This window comes from Bufo bufo, chromosome 2 (assembly GCF_905171765.1).
Source record: "Bufo bufo chromosome 2, aBufBuf1.1, whole genome shotgun sequence".
NCBI classification, from domain to species: Eukaryota; Metazoa; Chordata; class Amphibia; order Anura; family Bufonidae; genus Bufo; species Bufo bufo.
In genome coordinates this window covers 345,262,915-345,281,592 of record NC_053390.1, presented here as the reverse complement: position 1 = coordinate 345,281,592, position 18,678 = coordinate 345,262,915, and the positions used below count along the sequence as shown (strand labels likewise).

General features: G+C 43.5%; 2 long non-coding RNA genes across 2 annotated transcripts; one reads left to right on the top strand and one right to left on the bottom strand.

The window, feature by feature from the left end:
• Window positions 1-854: 854 nt before the first annotated feature.
• On the bottom strand, window positions 855-17,295 carry LOC120991513. The gene is made up of 3 exons (XR_005776702.1): window positions 17,284-17,295; window positions 12,154-12,156; window positions 855-1,058 (listed from the first exon to the last, which is right to left on the bottom strand). It is a non-coding gene; the product is annotated as an uncharacterized LOC120991513 (long non-coding RNA).
• Window positions 1,322-2,755, top strand: LOC120991512. Its single transcript, XR_005776701.1, has 3 exons — window positions 1,322-1,347; window positions 2,025-2,103; window positions 2,475-2,755. It is a non-coding gene; the product is annotated as an uncharacterized LOC120991512 (long non-coding RNA).
• Window positions 17,296-18,678: the final 1,383 nt, after the last annotated feature.

The window sequence follows — 18,678 nt, the reverse complement described above, 5'->3', positions numbered from 1 at the left end:
GGAAGCCCGGCCGGCAAATTATGTAATTCAGGATTTGGGGTGTTAAAGTGCCTTGGGAGCCAGACCCAAATCCTGGGATTGGACTGAGACAGACCATGGGGACCATACCAAACAAGTCAGGGGAGCAGAAGAGGAAAACTTCCAGACAAATAGTGAGAGAGAGAAAGTAGGAAAGAGTTTCTTGCAGCCTTATCAGTTAAGCCCTTGTTATGTACCGGCTGTGGGATTTATGGGAGAAACAGTCCGTGAATCTGAGCCAGTTAAACTAAAGATAAGACAGTACGGTTGTTACCCAATTGTTACTAAATAAGAAACCCAGTTAAGGAGCCGCCTGTCAGTTACAGGATGGTTCATGTTGCTACAGAAGTTAACAAGATGACAATTTTGAAAACCCCAGATAGAAGGGAGGCTGTTGAAAGGATTCAAGTGCCCAAAGGAGCACAAAGCCTAAGGGGGCTTACTGTTGCCCCTGGATTAGACATGCCTCCATGTTAATGCAGCCTCTGTGTGATTGTCTGTTATCTGACCCATTTCACCTGACAGAAGAGGCAGTGAATAATTTTCATACAATGAAGCTGTGCATAACCTCAGCCCCAGCCCTGAGTATTCCAAAATATGATGAGGAATTTAACTTGTTCTGTTCTGAAATTCAGGGTCAGTCAGCCAGGTTAGACCCTGTTGCCCGCGGCGCCCCCTCCTGTGTCAGGGCAGTCGCGGCAGTGCAGGCAATGAAATTAATGAGCAGCTGTGAAGACATGGCAGTTTCTGTGTATAGATAGCACCCACACTCACCCCCCCTCCCCACAATTTCCTTTTTAGCAATCAGTTTGAGTTTCAGGAAGTGCAGGGGGGGATGGAAACATACAATTGTGCAAACACATAGGACATACTCACACAAGTGCAACCAAATCATATTTCTATGGCTAGACAACTCAGACTCCAATGTGCACTCCTCATTTCTTTCAAAAAATGTACTACTCTAAATCCTGTTATTTTGTTACCAATCACAGATTCAGAAATGGGGGAGGGTAGCACAGGTAGCCTTTTGTCTGATTTAGCTGAAAATGCTTCTTATGATTGTATACAGTTGATGCAACAAGAAACTGCTGGATTTTCTCATAAAAAACCTCTTGATAACCCTGATTTTGAGTGTTTTGTAGATGGAAGCAGGAATATGGGAGAGGATGGCCGATTCCACACTGGATATGCAGTGGCCACACAGCATGAGGTAGCCATTACTGAACCACTCCCTCCGCACATGTCTGGGCAGGAGACAGAGCTGAAGGCACTCACTGAGGCGTGTAAATTGGCTCAGCGGAAGAAGGTGAACATCTATACAGATTCTAGGTATGGTTTTGGTATTGCACATGACTATGGACCCATATGGCGGCCTAGAGACTTTCTAACCTCTGCAGGTCAGCCCATTAAAAACAAAACAAAGACTCCGTGTTTGAACTAATGAACTCACTACTGCTTCCAGAGGAAGTAGCCATTGTCAAGGTTAAGACACATACCAGACAACAAACCTGTGAGGCTAGGGGCAACAACAGGGCAGATGGGGCTGTAAAAGAGGCAGCAGTGAAGCCTTGGAAACCTGAGGTAATCCCTGTCGGAGTCCTGGAGCCTCACCACATGTCTGAAGATGTGTTGATTAAACCGTCTGCATAGGCAGATGAAGGAGAAAATACCCCCTGGACTCAGAGAGGAGCAGTGCCGAATGGGCAGGGACTCTGGGAAGTGTCAGGAAAAATATGCCTACCCAGAGCCCTCTATCCTATGATGGCTCAGGGGGCCCACAGGCCCACTCACCTATCGAAAGGTGCCATGGTAAGTGTGGTTAATACAGGGTGGATTGCTCCAGGGTTTTCTCTGTGAACTGAATAACCCCAGTCAAGTGGTGAAGATTCCAAGCAAGCACCCCCCCAGGCCACTTTACCCGTTTCAGAGACTGCAGATAGACTATATACAACTACCAAAGATAGGTGTGTATGAATTCGTTCTCGTGTGTGTTGATCTCTTTTCAGGTTGGCCGGAAACCTTCCCAATAGCCAAAGCAAATGCCAAGAATACGGCAAAGAAACTGGTCAGTGAACTGATATGCAGGTATGGTGTTCCTGAACTCATTGAGTCAGATAGAGGTTCTCATTTCGCAGTTGAAGTTAAGAGGGAAGTTATGCAAGCATTAGGGGTGATCCACGCTTTCCGAGTTGAGCGTTTGAATGGATAAAAGGCCATGCGTGAGATCCTGAGGCCCTGGACAGAGTGCTTGCCTCTGGCTCTATATTCAGTAAGGACTACCCCAAACAAGAGGACAGGGTTGTCCCCATTTGAGATCCTGTTTGGAAGTGCCCCCAGGTTAGCGTTGTACTTTGCCCAGCAGCTGCAGATGAATAATAACAGTCTGACCAGTTACATACGGGCCCTCACGAAAAGGCTAGAATACACGCATAAACAGGTGTTTCCTTCATTTCCAGATCCTGACTTAATAGAAGGAACTCACAACTTGCAGCCCAGAGACTGGGTGGTGATAAAAAGACATGTGAGAAAAGGACTAGTTCCAAGATTCGATGGTCCATTTCAAGAACTGTTGACCACCCACACCGCTGTAAAGGTTGAAGGAAAACCCAACTGGATACACGCTTCTCACTGCAAGAAAGTCTTGGAACCACAGGATGAAGGTCCTTCTGCTGACAGTGGCTCTGACCCTGAGCGTGTCAGCAGTGTTTCATCCACTGAATGATGAATGGGACAATGTTCTGATACAGCACCATCAGGTGTTGTTTGAAAGAATGAATGAAAAGTGACAGACTGTTGTATCTATACTCACAGTCCTGTGAGTTCAGCCAGTATGCCCTATTTTGTTATGCCCCTCAGTTTATCTGAATTGACTGAACTGGCCAACTCTACTATCTTTTTCACAGGCATGAAGCAGGTTAAGTCCAAACTAAAAACAGGGAGATACCCTCACCCGTTGCAGGATGGGCTGAGCCCCCCTGGTTCATAGTAAACAGATTAGGGCCACCAGCTGATTATAGCTCTACCCCCTGAAACAAGAACATGTGGTGCAATGTGTCATGCTTTCCTGTTGTTGTTTGCAAATACGGTCAAAAGGTATGTCTTTTAGTCCTCATGACAAATTCGGCTGCAATGACTGGTGTTGGTATAGATCCTGTAAAGGGTAAGAATCTGGCCTGCAACAACCGTACCTTAGTTGATTTAATTGCTGGAATAACCTCTAACTCCTCAGAGGGTCAGGAAAAGGGACCAGAACTGGCAGAAGGTGTCCAACTGGCCAAATTGATAACTCAGTTGTTTAATAGTACGGTGGTTGCAGTCCCAGAAGATATATTCCTGATCTGTGGGCATAAGGCATACTAATGGTTGCTCAGAAATGTCATTGGTTTATGTACAATCATCTGGCTTACTCCTGCAACCTTTATAATACCCCATTCCGACATAGATATGTTTATTAATAAAGTTTGTAAGAAGGGGATACAATATTGAGATTATTGAGAGTATCTGTGGTACTGTTCCCCCTGAAGGGAATCCTTAGGGCAGAATATGATTAGCTTGTTCTGAAGTACCTTTGGGCGGTAATAGTTCACAGATTTCTCAAAATGGGGGAATTGTGAGAGATAGAACTCCATCTTGTATATCCTATACCTATCTGAACCAGAGTTCAATTAGAGGTTATTAAAATGTTAGACAAGTGTCAGCTCTTTGCAGGCACGCTGGGGGGGGGGGGGGGGGGAATTCAGCTGACAACCTCCCCCCCTCTTGTTCTATTTGTATAAATGCTAGTTTCTGCTATTCTAAGTTTAAGATCCTCTTTCTGCTAAAGGTTTCATTTCTTCTGTCTCCTTGTGCTTTATGTGATGCACGGCTGTTGGGCGTCTACCAATAAGTATGGTAGAGGATTTTGTGCTAATGTTAAAATAAAGCAGATTACTGATTACAACCATTGTGTGTATCAGCCTTCTCTGTGCACATTACACTATTTGAATTTGGAACCCATAATCATAGACGCAGGGGTAATTGCCCTCACACTCTCTTACCCGATTTTTTATTTTGGTGGGGTGGCCAACTCTAGGAAGATTTCTGTTTTTTCAAGTTTCTTCTATTTTAAAAATTATAGAGGCCACTGTGCTCTTGGGAACTCCCAATGCAGAAAAAATTAGTTTCTACCCTTCACCAGATCTCTGCTTCCAGACAACTCAGAACTCTACACACAGTTTTTTTATTTTATTTTTAACTTTAACACTAGGCCCCAACAAAACAAAATCAAAATGTAAAATAAAGAAAAAGACTTTGCAAAGTTTTCAAAAATTAAATTTGGTTGCTTAACCAAATTTTCCCAAAAATTTTTAGTTGATCTGAATTAATTTGTCACAAAGCGCTTTATAAATCAGCTATTTCCCAGCCTGCAGGGAGAGTGTATCTCGGTGTACATCACTGTGCATTGCAGAAACATGCATATCTAGTCCGCTGTAATAGTGAAACACTTACTGTGCATCAGTGTGACAGGCAGGTGACAGGCGAAACTCTGAGACTCAGTTCACATTTCACTTATTTGGTCAGTTATGGGTCAAAAACTGACCAAATAATTGAAGTGTGAACTCATCCTTACAGGTCAAAGTTGGCATCAGGTATAATGTACTTAACTGCGCAGTCGCCAAAGATTCTACTATCGAAAGAAAGATAGCTCTCCTTTAACACATAGATTGCTATAGAACCAGTTCTGTTACACGCTGAAAAAAGTAGTGGGCCCATGACAGACTGGAGAGGGTATCAGCAGTAAGTTTGTGTTGACGTCACAGTTTATTTTGCCTTCTTCTGACCCGTCAGAAGAACAACCCCCAAAAAACGGATACTGTCTTTTGAACATCCGCCTTCACGCGGTCAGTATTTGGTCAGTAATTGATCTGTATTGGTAAAAAAAAAAAAGAAAAAAGAAAAAAACTGCAGTTCAAAACAGAGATGGCACGTGATAGGAATATTTGCATGTCTTCTGTATTTTGTACCCACTCCTGCTTTTTTGGCTTACAAATCATGAGCAAATCCTGATACAAAATACTGACCGTGTGATAGGGGTCTCATGCTCAGTTTGCATGAGTTTTGCCTATTTGCCTCTGAAATTCTGTTTATTCAGATGGAAAAGAAGTCCTGCATGCAGGAGTTTAATGGCCTCTATCATATGATCAATATTTGGTCAGTTTTTTGTATCAGTATTTCATCAGTGTTGATAAGACCAAAAAAAAAACAGGAGTGGATCCAAAACAGAGATGACATGTTATGGGAATATTTGCATGTCTTCTGTGTCTTGAATCCACTCCTGCTTTTTTGGCTTCCAAATCATGAGAAAATCCTGATGCAAAATACTGTCAGACATACAGCATTATGTCAGTGTTATAGAATACATTTCAGACCTCTAGGGGTTACATAGAATCATAAATCAATATAATGCAATGCGACCCTGGCAGTGCTGGAAGCTCAGGACGGTGCTGTGCTGTCCGCAGTGTGACACTCGCTCATCTGAAAGGGGCCTAACACAAAGCGCGAGAAAATTCAGATTTGTGACAAATTTGTATTGAATTCCACATTTGTTAACTTTGATTTTCTCAACACTAATATATACATACAGTTGCAAGAAAAAGTATGTGAGCCCTTTGGAATGATATGGATTTCTGCACAAATTGGTCATAAAATGTGATCTGATCTTCATCTAAGTCACAACAATAGACAATCACAGTCTGCTTAAACTAATAACACACAAAGAATTAAATGTTACCATGTTTTTATTGAACACACCATGTAAACATTCACAGTGCAGGTGGAAAAAGTATGTGAACCCTTGGATTTAATGACTGGTTGAACCTTCTTTGGCAGCAATAACTTCAACCAAACGTTTCCTGTAGTTGCAGATCAGATGTGCACAACGGTCAGGAGTAATTCTTGACCATTCCTCTTTACAGAACTGTTTCAGTTCAGCAATATTCTTGGGATGTCTGGTGTAAATCGCTTTCTTGAGGTCATGCCACAGCATTTCAATCGGGTTGAGGTCAGGACTCTGACTGGGCCACTCCAGAAAGCGAATTTTCTTCTGTTTAAGCCATTCTGTTGTTGATTTACTTCTATGCTTTAGGTTGTTGTCCTGTTGCAACACCCATCTTCTGTTGAGCTTCAGCTGGTGGACAGATGGCCTTAAGTTCTCCTGCAAAAGGTCTTGATAAACTTGGGAATTCATTTTTCCTTCGATGATAGCAATCTGTCCAGGCCCTGACGCAGCAAAGCAGCCCCAAACCATGATGCCCCCACCACCATACTTCACAGTTGGGATGAGGTTTTGATGTTGGTGTGCTGTGCCTCTTTTTCTCCACACATAGTGTTGCGTTTCTTCCAAACAACTCAACTTTGGTTTCATCTGTCCACAGAATATTTTGCCAGTACTGCTATGGAACATCCAGGTGCTCTTGTGCAAACTGTAAACGTGCAGCAATGTTTTTTTTGGACAGCAATGGCTTCCTCTGTGGTATCCTCCTATGAAATCGATTCTTGTTTAGTGTTTTACATATCGTAGATTCGCTAACAGGGATGTTAGCATATGCCAGAGACTTTTGTAAGTCTTTAGCTGACACTCTAGGATAGTGATGATCGAGCACTCTGCCGAGTACCACATGTGCTCGAGCGCCATGCTCGAGTCTCCTGGCGCCTTCTAAGCAGCCAATAAACATGCTGGTAAGTATTGCCATTAGAGTTGAGCGGACACCTAGATGTTCGGGTTCGACGGGTTCGTACGAACTTCGGAAAAAAGTTCGAGTTCGGGACCCGAACTTGAACCGAACTTGACCCTGAACCCAAACCCCATTGAAGTCAATGGGGAACCGAACTTTTGAGCACTAAAATGGCTGTAAAAATGTCATGGAAAGGTATAGAGGGCTGCAAATGCCAGCAAAATGTGGTTAAGAGCATGGCAAGTGCTCTGCAGACAAATGTGGATAGGGAAATGACTTTAAATTACATAAAATACGTAAAAATAAAAAATAATAATCTTGATCTAGGAGGACCAGGTCCATATGGAGAAGGAGGTTGAGGAGGCGGTGGATGTGGTGGTGTTGGTGGAACAGATTTTTGGTTTTAAATTTATTTTTATTTTTTTAAATTAGGGTACACCCCAAAACATTGGGAAATATAACCATCCAGTCGTGCTAAACACACGTTCAGACAATACACCGGCTGCAGGGCAGGCCAGCACCTCCAAGGCGTAAAGGGCAAGCTCAGGCCATGTGCCAAATTTGGAGACTCAGAAGTTGCAGGGGCTGACTCTTGTCAGTTAGTTCGTGTAGGCGTGTGCATACTTACTGCCCCACCCACCATGTCACACGTCCCCGTGATGTTCACGATACAATTTGATATCTGCTCTATTAACTTTCGATGTTCTTTTATGCGCCTACCATGTTGATTATGAGTGGCGGGGAATTAGGGTTCCAGGCCGGAGAGGGAGCGTGAGAAAGAGACCAAATTTAAGGGAGATAAATTTATAAACAAAATTTGGGTTCAAGAAGAAATGTGGGAAAAGTTATTGAGGCGCAAATGTGGGACAAATTACAGAAGCCCAAATGTGGGCCAAAAGAGTCAAGCGGAATTGTGGGAAAAACTATTGAGGCGCAAATGTTGGCCAAAAGAGTATAGCGGAAATGTAGGACAAAGTATTGAAGCTTAAATGTGGTACAACTTGCTTAAGTTTAAGCATTGTTTCAAAGGAGGTGGCGCGCATCAATTAATGAAGCATTTCAGAAATTTTATTCCCTGTCACCTATGCAGAGCAGGGGTTTATCCACGTCTAAAATTGTATAATGTCAATCCAATATATGTAACAGAAAAATTACAGAAATTTATTAACCTGTCTACTTGGTAGGGTCTATGACAGAAAACAATTGTTTATTGTCACCCAAAAATGTAAAATAAAAATTATTGAAATTTATTAAGCTGTCAACTAGGTAGAGGAGGGGTATATTACAACCAAAAATTGGTGAATTTGACCATAAAATGTAACTGACAAATGTTATTTTTTTTTTTTTTACCGGTCTAATAGGTATAGCAGTGGTACTTCACACCAAAAAATTGCAGAATTTCACCAGAAAATGTAACTGACAAATTTTTATTTTTTGTTAACTGACCTACTAGGTATAGCAGAGGTACATCACACCCAAAAATTAGTGAATTTCACCATAAAATGTAAGAGACAATTTTTTTTATTGTTTAACCCGTCTACTAGGTATAGCAGGGGTACTTCACACCCAAAAATTGTTGAATTTCAACTAAAAATTTAACTGACAAAAATATTTTTTTTGTTAACCGGCCTACTAGGTATAGCAGTGGTACTATACACCCAAAAATTGGTGAATTCCACCAGAAAATTTTAATGACAAAGCAGTGAAATTATATAAAATAAAACACGTCCAAAAAAAATGAGAGGGAGTTCCATATGGAGTAGGAGTTTGAGGAGGCGGTGGACGTAGCAGAGTAGGTGGAAGCAGCGGTGGAGGAGGACGAGATAGCCAACACAGGTTTTTGGTTTTAATTTAATTTTGTAAAATTAAGGTACACTCCAAAAGAGTGTGAAATATCCAAAATACAAACATGAGCAATTGCGCTGCAGTATAACAATGGCTGCTTAGTGCCGGTATACATGTCTATTCTGCACAAGGTACGGACAAGTCCTGAGGGATCCATGCCTGGTTCATTTTAATGAACGTGAGCTTGTCCACATTGGCTGTGGACAGGCGGCTGCGCTTGTCTATGATGACGCCCCCTGCCATGCTAAACGCACGTTCAGATAATACACTGGCTGCAGGGCAGGCCAGCACCTCCAAGGCGTAAAGGTCAAGCTGAGGCCATGTGCCCAATTTGGAGACCCAGAATTTGAAGGGGGCAGACCCGTCATTCAGTACGTATAGACGAGTGCACACATACTGCTCCACCATGTTGGTGAAATGCTGCCTCCTGCTAAGAGGTTCCATATTAGCTGGTGGTGCTAGTTGTTGTGGCGTGCTGACAAAGCTTTTCCACATGTCGGCCATGCTATCCCTGCCTTCTAAGGTGTTGGCAGTGCCCCAGCTGCGTTGGCGACCTCTTCCTCTGCCTTCGCCTTGTGCTTCCACTGTGCCCCCGCTGTCAGGTGGGAATGCCACCAGCAGCGCGTCTACCAGTGTGCGCTTGTACTCGCGCATCTTATGATCACGCTCCAGTGAGGGAATTAAGGGCGGTACGTTGTCCTTGTAACGGGGATCCAGCAGCGTGGCCACCCAGTAATCAGCACAAGTTAGAATGTGGACAACTCGGCGGTTGTTGCGGAGACACTGCAGCATGTAATTGCTCATGTGTGCAAGGCTGCCCAGAGGCAACGAAAAGCTGTCCTCTGTGGTAGGTGTATCATCTGTGTCCTCTGTATCCCCCCCAGCCACGCACCAGTGATGGCCATGAGCTGGTCTGGGTGCCACCCTGCTGTGAACATGGTTCCTCCTCCTCCATCTCCTCCTCCTCACCCTCCACCTCCTCATCCTCCAGAACTGTGCCTTGGCTGGACAATTGTGTACCTTGGGTTTGTGGGTGCAGGAACCCACCCTCGGAGCCACTTGGGAATGACTGGCCGGAAACCCTACAAAATGATCCCTCTTCCTCCTCCTCCTCCTCCTGTGCCACATCCTCTTCCATCATCGCCAGGAGCTTTTTTTTCAGGGAGTAATAGAAGTGGGAAAGTAATGCTGAGAACGGCGTTATCGGCACTGGCCATGTTGGTGGAGTACTCGAAACAGCGCAACAAGGAACACAGGTCTCGCATGGATGCCCAATCATTGGTGGTGAAGTGGTGCTGTTCCACCGAGCGACTCACCCGTGCGTGCTGTAGATGAAACTCCACTATCGCCTGCTGCTGCTCGCACAGTCTGGCCAGCATGAGCAAGGTGGAGTTCCACCTTGTGGGCACGTCGCATATGAGGCGGTGAGCCGGAAGGCTTAAGTTACGCTGCAGCGCTGACAGGCGAGCAGCAGGGTGAGAACGCCGAAAGCGCGCACAGGCGGCCCGCATTTTATGCTGCAGCTCTGACATGTCGCGGTGATTTTTAAGGAATCACTGCACCACCAAATTCAGCACATGCGCCAGGAAAGGGATGTGAGTCAAACCGGTTAGTCCTAGAGCTGCTACGAGATTTCGCCCATTATCGCACACCACCAGGCCGGGCATGAGGCTGACTGTCACTAACCACTCATCGGTCTGTTGTTCAAGGCCTGTCCACAGCTCCTGCGCGGTGTGTGGTTTGTCCCCCAAACATAGAAGTTTTAAAACTGCTTGCTGTCGTTTACCCCTGGCTGTGCTGAAGTTGGTGGTAAAGATGTTACGCTGACCGGATGAGGAGCTGGTAGAGGATGAGGAAGCAGAGTAGGAAGAGGAAGCAACAGGAGGCAAACTGAAGCACCCTGCAATCCTCGGTGGTGAAAGGACATGCGCCAAACTGCTATCCGCCTCAGGCCCAGCTGCCACTGCATTTACCCAGTGTGCTGTTATGGAGATATAACGGCCCTGACCGTACTTACTGGTCCACGTATCCGTAGTCAGGTGCACCTTGCCACAGATGGCGTTGCGCAGTGCACACCAGATTTTGTCCCCTACTTGGTTGTGCATGGAAGGGATGGCACGCCTTGAAAAGTAGTGGCGGCTGGGCACGACGTACTGTGGGACAGCCACCGCCATAAGGCCTTTAAAACTATCTGTCTCCACCAGACAGAATGATAGCATTTCAAATGCCAGTAATCTAGAAATGCTGGCATTCAGGGCTAGGGATCGCGGGTGGGTAGGGGGGTACTTCCTCTTCCTCTCCAGCGTTTGGGATATGGAGAGCTGAACGCTTGCGTGGGACATTGTGGAGATGCTTGGTGACCCAGGTGTTGGTGTTGCTGGCAGATCCTCTGGTTGCGGGGTGCCAGGTGGCACTGTCACTCCAGAGGTGGATGAAGAGGCCGCGACTGCAGCAGAAGAGGAAGCAGGAGGAGCCAGAGACCTTTCTTGTTTTTTGAGGTGTCTACTCCACTGCAGCTCGTGCTTTGCACTTAAATGCCTGGTCATGCAGGTTGTGCTCAGGTTGAGAACGTTTATGTCTCGCTTCAGGCTCTGATTGCACAGCGTGCAAACCACTCGTGTCTTGTCATCAGCACATTGTCTGAAGAACTGCCACGCCAGGGAACTCCTTGGAGCTGGCTTTGGTGTGCTCGGTCCCTTGCTGCGGTGGGCAGTAGGAGGCGTACTGTCTAGAGGACGGCCGCTCCGCTTTTGCACCCTGCTCCCTCTTCTGCTGTGCTGGTGGCTCTGTGCGACCACCGCCTCTTCCTCCGAACTACATTGGTCACTTGCATGACCTTAATTCCATGTGGGGTCGAGGACCTCATCGTCCTCCACATCATCTTCCACCCAGTCTTCACCCCTGACTTCCTTGGTCTGCACACTTTCGAAAGCCACAGCAGTTGGCACCTGTGTTTCGTCATCATCCGAGACGTGCTGCGATGGTCCTCCCATGTACTCATCTTGAAAAATAAGTGGTTGGGCATCGATGCACTCAATCTCTTCCACTTCTGGGGCAGGGCTAGGTGGATAGCCCTGGGAAACCTTGCTAACAGAGTCATTTAAAAGCAGAATAGACTGCTGCATGACTTGAGGCTAAGACTGCTTAGCTGATTTGCAAGGGGATGAGGTGAAAGACTGATGGACATCGGCTGCAGGTGCCAACTGTGATCTTTCAGCAGGAGACTGGGTGGGAGACAATGTGAAGGAACTGGATCCACTGTCAGCAACCCAATCTACTATCGCCTGTACTTGTTCAGGCCTCACCATTCGTAGAGCAGCATTAGGCCCGACCAAATACAGCTGCAGGTTTTGTCGCCTACTCGCACCTGAGGAAGGGGTTTCACTTGTTCGTGTAGCTGGCACAGATCGACCACGTCCTCTCCCTGCAACAGGAGCTCCACCAGCAGCACCACGACCTGGGCCACGTCCCTTATTTGACGCTCTCCTCATATTTTTCAAATGTTGTATCTTGCCCTAAATGGGTGTTTAATTAATTGAAGAAAATAACGACAGTATGTAAAGGGTGTATCTCACACGGCCTGAACCAGACTAGGCCTTAATTAAAGATTTCTTTGCTCAAAATGGCTGATTTCAAATGGCTGTATTTCAAATGCCTAATTCAAACCCCTATATGTAAAGGTGGTATCTCACAGGCCCTGAACCAGTGTAGGCCTGAAGTAAATATATCTTTGCACAAAAAGGCTGTATTTCAAATGGCTGTATTTCAAATGCCTAATTCAAACCCCTCTATGTAGAGGTAGTATCTCAGAGGGCCTGAACCATTGTAGTCCTGCAGTAAATATATCTTTGCACAAAATGGCTGTATTTCAAATGGCTGTATTTCAAAAGCCTAATTTAAACCCCTGTATGTAAAGGTGGTATCTCACAGGCCCCGAACCTCTTTAGGCCAGAAGTAAATATATCTTTGCACAAAAAGGCTGTATTTCAAATGGCTGTATTTCAAATGCCTAATTCAAACCCCTGTATGTAGAGGTAGTATCTCAGAGGGCCTGAACCTCTGTAGGCCTGAAGTAAATATATCTTTGCACAAAATGGCTGTATTTCAAATGCCTAATTTAAGCCCCTGTATGTAGAGGTTGTATCTCACAGGCCCTGAACCAGTGTAGGGCTGCAGTAAATATATCTTTGCACAAAAAAGCTGCATTTCAAATGGCTGTATTTCAAATGCCTAATTCAAACCCCTGTATTTAGAGTTAGTATCTCACAGGGCCTGAACCTCTGTAGGCCTGAAGTAAATAGATCTTTGCAAAAAATGGCTGTATTTCAAATGGCTGTATTTCAAATGCCTAATTCAAACCCCTGTCTGTAGAGGTGGTATCTCACAGGGCCCGAACCTCTGTAGGCCTGCAGTAAATATATCTTTGCCCAAAAAGGCTGTTTTTCAAATGGCTATATTTCAAATGCCTAATTCAAACCCCTGTATGTAGAGGTAGTATCTCACAGGCCCTGAACCAGTGTAGGCCTGCAGTAAATATATCCTTGCACAAAATGGCTGTTTTTTAAATGGCTGTATTTCAAATGCCTAATTCAAACCCCTGTATGTAGAGGTGGTATCTCACAGGGCCTGAACCTCTGTAGGCCTGAAGTAAATATATATTTGCAAAAAATGGCTGTATTTCAAATGGCTGTATTTTAAATGCCTAATTCAAACCCCTGTATGTAGAGGTAGTATCTCAGAGGGCCTGAACCTCTGTAGGCCTGCAGTAAATATATCTTTGCACAAAATAGCTGTATTTCATATGGCTGTATTTCAAATGCCTAATTTAAACCCCTGTATGTGGAGGTGGTATCTCACAGGGCCTGAACCTCTGTAGGCCTGCAGTAAATATATCTTTGCCCAAAAAGGCTGTTTTTCAAATGGCTATATTTCAAATGCCTAATTCAAACCCCTGTATGTAGAGGTAGTATCTCACAGGCCCTAAACCAGTGTAGGCCTGCAGTAAATATATCTTTGCACAAAATGGTTGTATTTTAAATGGCTGTATTTCAAATGCCTAATTCAAACCCCTGTATGTAGAGGTGGTATCTCACAGGGCCTGAACCTCTGTAGGCCTGAAGTAAATATATATTTGCAAAAAATGGCTGTATTTCAAATGGCTGTATTTCAAATGCCTAATTCAAACCCCTGTATGTAGAGGTAGTATCTCAGAGGGCCTGAACCTCTGTAGGCCTGCAGTAAATATATCTTTGCACAAAATAGCTGTATTTCATATGGCTGTATTTCAAATGCCTAATTCAAACCCCTGTATGTGGAGGTGGTATCTCACAGGGCCTGAACCTCTGTAGGCCTGCAGTAAATATATTTTTCCCAAAAAAGGCTGTTTTTCAAATGGCTATATTTCAAATGCCTAATTCAAACCCCTGTATGTAGAGGTAGTATCTCACAGGCCCTGAACCAGTGTAGGCCTGCAGTAAATATATCTTTGCACAAAATGGCTGTATTTTAAATGGCTGTATTTCAAATGCCTAATTCAAACCCCTGTATGTAGAGGTGGTATCTCACAGGGCCTGAACCTCTGTAGGCCTGAAGTAAATATATATTTGCAAAAAATGGCTGTATTTCAAATGGCTGTATTTCAAATGCCTAATTTAAACCCCTGTATGTAGAGGTAGTATCTCAGAGGGCCTGAACCTCTGTAGGCCTGCAGTAAATATATCTTTGCACAAAATAGCTGTATTTCATATGGCTGTATTTCAAATGCCTAATTCAAACCCCTGTATGTAGAGGTGGTATCTCACAGGGCCTGAACCTCTGTAGGCCTAAAGTAAATATATCTTTGCACAAAAAGGCTGTATTTCAAATGGCTGTATTTCAAATGCCTAATTCAGACCCCTGTATGTAGAGGTAGAATCTCAGAGGGCCTGAACCTCTGTAGGCCTAAAGTAAATACAAAGTTTTAAACAATATAGAATGGAGAGAAAATTACATCATTGGTACATTAGACATAAAATCCCTGTACACCGTCATAGAGAACAAAAAAGGGTTAGACGCTGTTCAATATTTCTTGAGAACAAAAGGGGAGATGCCAGAAGCACAAATAAACTTCGTGGGGGAGTGCATCATGTTTATTTTAACAAAAAATTATTTATTATACAATGAAAAATTTTACCTCCAGACGTGGGGGACTGCTATTGGAACGAGATTCGCATCGGGGTTCGCAAATTTGTACGTCGGTTGGTGGGAAAAACTTTTCATCCACACTGATGGAGTCCCCCGTGCGGGTCTCGTCCTCTGGCGGCGTTTTATAGATGATATTATTTTTATATGGGATGGGGGGGAAACAAAACTGCAGGAATTTTTAAAGGAAATTAATAAAAATGATTTTTATTTTGAATTTGTTTCAACCTACAGTAAAAAAGAAATACACTTTTTAGATTTAGTTATTTATGCGGAGTGGGATAAACTACTTACCAGAACCTATAGCAAGCCGACTGACGGAAACAGCTTCATTGCCATGGACAGTTGTCATCTCCCTAGATGGTTGGAAAATATTCCACGGAGCCAATTTATGAGACTGAGAAGAAACTGTGCAGAGACAGGGGAATATAAATTGGAGGTGGAGGGCTATGACAAAACAAAACTAATACAACAAAAATCTGAAATAAATAGACAGACCCTACTAATAGAAAGAAAAAATAAAGTAAAAACCATGGAGAATGAAATTGAAATAATAATCCCGCCCATCATTACACCATATAGCAATCAAGTACCAGTTTTCAAAAAAATAATAAAAAAAACACTGGTATATCCTCAAAGAGGACAAAATCATAGGTGAAATGATCCCTAAAGATCCTAAATTTGTGTTCCGGAAGGCACAAAATGTAGGCAACATGATTGCCTCCACAAACAAATGCACAGGAATAAATGCAAATGAGAGAAACCAAAAGAGAAAAGGGGAAGAAAGGGGTGGTTTTTATCCATGTAAAATGTGCAGAGGATGTAAAATATCCCAAGATAAGAAAATAAAAACACAAATAAGTAACATGGAGGGAACATACAAACAAACTGTAAAATACTTCATAGCGTGTAAGAGCAAGGGAGTTATATACACAATAACATGCCTGTGCAAAAAGATATATGTGGGCCGTACCAAAAGACCCCTAAAGAAAAGGATAGGGGAACACATATATAACATAAACAGAAAATATGAAGGCCATCCACTATCCCGTCATTACAATGCAAAACATGGAGGCAGTTTTGTGGGTTCCAATTTCTGTGGGGTAGAAATAATACAGAAAAACAAAAGGGGAGGTGACTATGTTAAAGAAATGTCCAGAATAGAGGCAAAATGGATATTCAACATGGACACCCTAATGCCTAATGGCTTAAATGCAGAAATAGAGCTGTTCGGCTTTGAATGATGATTGGTAATAGATCTGTGTAGGAATGGCATGGAAGGGGTTAATATTTTGAGTTGGAAATGAGCGCATAAATAGAGAGAGCGTGAACAGCCATGTAACACTCCCTGATGAAGAACAGCGTCCGTTCGAAACGCGTTGGAGAAGAGATACCTGGCACCTGTGGTCATTGATGACCGCGGTAGTGACGTCACTCATTGCTCCTAGTGAGCACTAAATTTTGTCCAACCTCTACCGGCTTCAGCATCGCACCACCGGACGGGGCGCAAAGCAGCACGCCAACCTATACAATACCTGGACTGACTTATTCCCCGGACTTCAGCATGGACGATTTGGCGAACAACACTCACTTAATCGACAATCCTTGATTTCAGGAAGGCGAACCACCTCACCAAGCATCGGAGCACAAGCAGGAGGATCAGCGCACAAACAGGAGTCTACACTTCAGGTACACTGGTGAAGCCAGATAGAGACTTGTGTATTGGTGTATATTCATGTGCTGGATGGTATTAACATACGATACTCTTGTATTAATTTAAACACGTCCATAGTCCCAGAGCGCAGTATCATAACATTTACTAAAGTAAATATATCTTTGAACAAAATTGCTGTATTTCAAATGGCTATATTTCAAATGCCTAATTCAAACCCCTGTATGTAGAGGTGTTATCTCACAGGGCCTGAACCTCTGTAGGCCTGAGGTAAATATATCTTTGCACAAAAAAGGCTGTATTTCAAATGGCTGTATTTCAAATGCCTAATTCAAACCCCTGTATGTAGAGGTAGTATCTCAGAGGGCCTGAACTTCTGTAGGCCTGATGTAAATATATCTTTGCACAAAATGGCTGTTTTTTTAAATGGTTGTATTTCAAATGCCTAATTCAAACCACTGTATGTAGAGGTGGTATCTCATAGGGCCTGAACCAGTGTAGGCTTGAATTCAATATTGGTGCACCAAATGGCGATATTTAAAATCTCTGAATGTAACCCTAATGACATCTGCATCAAAGGCTGCCAACTTAATTTTATGTGCCCAAATGAGTGTTTGTTTAAAAACGGAATTTGACAGCAGTATCTAAGCTTGTAATTTCACATGTGCTGATGCTGCAACGCTTGAAAATAGTGTTTCTTGTCTAAAGAGTGTGTTTTTCAAACCCCAGAAAATGATGGGTGTATTTCTACTTTAAATTGCACACTGACTAATATAGATGTTGTAGATTGCCAAAAAAGTCTTTTTTTTTTGCTAACAGAATATGAAAGCTGCATATATTAAACTTGAATTTAACACTTTCACATCTTGAAAATACTGTTTTTTGGAAAAAAATATATGTGTTTTTCAAACCCCAGAAAATGATGTGTGCATTTCTACCTTAAATTGCACACTGACTTTTACAGATGTTGTAGATTGCAAAAAAAGTCTTTTTTTTTGCTAACAGAATATGAAAGCTGTATATATTAAACTTGAATTTAACACTTGCAGATCTGGAAAATACATTTTTTTGAAAAAAAAAATTGTGTGTTTTTAAAACCCCAGAAAATGATGGGTGTATTTATACCTTAAATTGCACACTGACTAATCCAGATGTTGTAGTTTGCTCAAAAAAAATTGTGATTTGCAATGTCCCAAAAGCTCAGATGCAGTGCTGGTGCACTGAGCATGCATAAAATGTCCGCCCCCGCCACCCACCTAACTAACAGAATACTAAAAGTTAGTATTTTTTGGTCAATGAGCTCAGGGCAGGGTAAAACGATAGTGCCCTGCACCCACACAACTATTTGTCTGTAGATCGCTTAGTTAGATTCTCTCCTATGCTCTCCCTGAAATCACAAGTCCAGCAGCATCCTCTCCCTACACTTGCAACAGCAGAGTGACGTGCACCGCTACATGACTCAAGCTTATATAGAGCCTGGGTCACATGCTGCTCTGGCCAATCACAGCCATGCCATTAGTAGGCATGGCTGTGATGGCCTCTTGGGGCAAGTAGTATGCCGCTTGTTGATTGGCTGCTGTGCAGCCTTTCAAAAAGCCAGGGAAAGCGCCAAACACCAAACCCGAACTTTTATGGAAATGTTCGGGTTTGGGGTCCAAAAATGCTAAAGTTCGGTACGAACCCGAACTTTACAGTTCGGGTTCACTCAACCCTAATTGCCATCACTGTAATGCCATGTTTTCTACTGGCTTTACAGTGGTTGGCTGGCCGAAACACGTCATCGGGTGCTGTATAGCACCCGATCATGCGGGTTCGGCTCATTGCGAGTCAGGGAGAGCTGCTGTTAGGAAGGGACAGAGCGAGTGTAGAGCGAATTTGATCTCAAACCTTTCAGAAACCCAAAAGTCCTTTTAAGGACTATTGTTAGAGGTGGCAGCAAAATTTATTTTGGGGAAATAATTTTTTTGTATCAGGGCGACCGTTAGTGACATTCATTTTCTGCATTCTACAAACACTGCTTGCTGTGACCAGTGAGAAGCAAATCAGCACTGATATCTAGGCCGTGTGTGACGCCTATATTTAATCCAAATTGCAGTTACACAGTCAGTTTCTGTATTAAACAAACTCTGCTTGCTGTGACCAGTGAGAAGCAAATCAGCACTGATATCTAGGCCGTGTGTGACGCCTATATTTAATCCAAATTGCAGTTACACAGTCAGTTTCTGTATTAAACAAACTCTGCTTGCTGTG